The sequence below is a fragment of the Ictidomys tridecemlineatus genome, unplaced genomic scaffold (assembly GCF_052094955.1).
Source record: "Ictidomys tridecemlineatus isolate mIctTri1 unplaced genomic scaffold, mIctTri1.hap1 Scaffold_138, whole genome shotgun sequence".
Lineage (NCBI taxonomy): Eukaryota > Metazoa > Chordata > Mammalia > Rodentia > Sciuridae > Ictidomys > Ictidomys tridecemlineatus.
This window is the reverse complement of record NW_027521230.1, coordinates 279944-282962: the sequence shown is the minus strand read 5'-3', so window position 1 is coordinate 282962 and position 3019 is coordinate 279944. Positions and strand designations below refer to the sequence as shown.

General features: G+C 41.9%; 1 pseudogene; it reads right to left on the bottom strand.

Moving 5' to 3' along the window:
• Positions 1–530: 530 nt before the first annotated feature.
• Positions 531–1472, bottom strand: LOC144372637 (olfactory receptor 2AJ1-like; annotated as a pseudogene).
• Between the last annotated feature and the right edge of the window lie 1547 nt (positions 1473–3019).

Here is a 3019-nt window from a genome sequence, read left to right as displayed (position 1 = left end):
AGGACACAGCAGGGCAGAGGGTTGTACTGAAGAATTACTGCCAGCCTCAGAGGCCACCTGCAAGCTGAGGTCCATGGGTCCTCAAGGGACAGTCTCTTTGGATCTTATTCTTTAGCTTTTGTAACAACCTTGAACACCCTTAGTAAGGTTTGCCCGCTATTATTTTTGAGCATGATGCATCTCAACAAAGTGAGTCTAAATACCTATCCACACAGAAGGGGAATGACGTGCAGTCTGTACAGGGAGTTACACTGGGAGAACCAGGGAAGCTTTTTCTTGGGAGCACTGGAAGAACCTAAGGCCATGTGGTTGCTGATATGAACTTAGTCTTTTCAGAGCTTTTGGATAAAAATCATTAAGGGTAATGCAGACACAGTTTTTGCCTGGGTTTACTCATCCAACATGTTTATGTTATTTCAACATAGTGTTCAAGATAATAAAACATTGAGATTAATCTAAATAGAAACATAAAGACAGAGCATTTAGTGTTTCATGATTGAAAGAAGACTAACTTCAGGCATCTTTCCTGTTCATTTTCTATATGGGAAGCTACTTCTGAGCATGTTTTTCACAGCCGTCAAGACATCTTTGTTCCGGAAGCTGTAGATGACAGGATTGAGCGTGGGCGTGACAATGGTGTAGAATATAGCCAAGAACTTATCCTGGCCTGGAGTGTGGTATGACTCGGGTCTCATATATGTGAAAATAAAGGGCCCATAGTACATTATGACCACAACCATGTGGAAGGAACATGTGGAAAAGGACTTTTTCCGGGCCTCTGATGACTTCATCTTGAGGATGGTGAGAAGAATTTGCACATAAGACACTGATATCATGAGGAAAGGAATCAGCAGGAAAATAATGCCACTCACATAAACCCCTCATTCATAGTGTGAAGTGTCTGCACAGGACAGCTTCAGCATGGCAGGAACTTCACAGAAAAAGTGATCTATGGCTCTAGAGCGACAAAAGGGGAAGTGGAGGGCCAGCCCTGTGTGCACCATGGCGTTGAGGGTCGCAACCAGCCAGCACCCTGCAGCCATGAGCACACTGACCCTCTGGCTCATGATCACTGGGTAGCGCAGGGGGTGACAGATGGCCACATAGTGGTCACAAGACATGGCAGCCAGGAGGAGGCACTCACCACCCAGCAGCATGAGGGACAGGAATACCTGGATCCCACAGCCTGCAAAGGAAATAGCTCTGTGGCCTGACAGGAAGTCGGTGATCACCTTGGGAACGATGTTGGAAACGTGCAGGATGTCCATGAAGGACAGGTGGCTGAGCAGGAAGTACATGGGGGTGTGGAGGCTCGGGTCCCTGCGGATGAGCAGGATCACGAGGGCGTTTTCTGTTAGGGTCACAATGAAAAGGCCAAACAGGAAGGAGAAGAAGACCAGACTGGAGTGGGAAGAGGAGAAGAGTCCCATGAGGATGAAGTCAGTGTTGGTGCTGTGGTTGGCAGGCCTCATCTCGATTCTGCTTTTCCTACAAAGAGAGAATTAATTAATTAGAAAAAAAAAACAGTGCTGCATCTCGATGTCACTTACATAGGTCTGCCTGATAAGTGAGGTTACTGATGCATGTTTTGTAATCAAGACCCATGGCTTATTTCACAGAGCGAGCCTGCACTTGATCCGCTCCTGGGTCATGCTTAGCTTGCTCAATTGGCCTTTGAGTCTATGTTGGGTCTCAAAGTGTCATTAATTCCATGTAACAAACTGAAGTCCAGTCTTTGGTCCCCTCTCACCTTCTCAAGGAGGCCTACCCTGCACAGGCTTCTTAAAATCCCAATGCTCCTGCTGGACCCAGACTCCTCTGGTCTCCTTACTGTTCTACTGTGTGGGGTTTGCAGCCCACCTTGGCCTTCTGTTTATTAAATGAACATGTCAATTCCACTCATCACTCATTGTCATTGCTCCACCAGGGTTAACCTCAAGATGGAAACTGCCCAGGACAGACCTGGCCTTCAGCAGTTGCTCAATCATGGGTGTTGAGCTCATGACTAACATACATGGGCCATACTAGAGAGACCATTCTACCGTGAGCCTGGGATGTGAGAGTCCTCCCTCAAGGACATGCACCACAGCAGCCCATGAACAAATGAGTAAATACACAAATAGACACATAAATTTTATGACAATAAAACTTCATTTTAAATAAAATTTTAAGTAGATAAAAATTACAGAGGATGAAATATAGGATGATTTTAAACATTTTACTTGTTTATATGTAAGAAATGAAAGATATATGTAGTCAAAATCAACAACATATCTTTACAAATATATTTTACTTTTCTCTGTTTTCTTAATGTGTAGAATTTGAATCATAACTTTTTTATTCTACATATGGGAAGTCATAGGTGTTCATGTTATTTATTTATACTTGGAAGGTGGTTACTTGTATCCTTATTTTATACTTATTTGTAATATTTTGTATATATAATCTCTACCTCAATATGGAGATTTTATATATCTATGATTATATAATTAATATATAGTGACATATAATTGATATATAATTAAGAACAACAAAAAATTGATCATCTCATTGATAATTACTATTGAGCTTAAATATAATTAATTTTTATATTTGCATATATGAAATTAAGTCACTAACAGTGCATAAATGATTTAGCCTTGCATATATTTTTAATAAATGTTGTTTCTGTATCATGCACTAGATCAATTCTTAACCTTATTTCTAATTCCCTGGACTGCTAGCAGAATTTTGCTGTGGTCCTTTTTTAAATGAAATGACCTAGAAGTGAGTCAAGAAGACCAGCTCTGAGTGAGGTTTGGGACCCTGCCTGTGCCCCTGTCCTAGCTGTTCCAAAGGCTCTGACCCACAGTTCAGAAGCCTTGATGACACACTCAGATGGAGACTTCAGGCAATGTGCCTTCTGTGAGCTGGTTGGTCACAAACATTTCCCACATCAGTGAAAATCACTCACAACTCAAACTGAGCAATACCATGTCTCTGGAAGCTTATTTTCCCTCTTGTTTTGCTTTTTCAATTT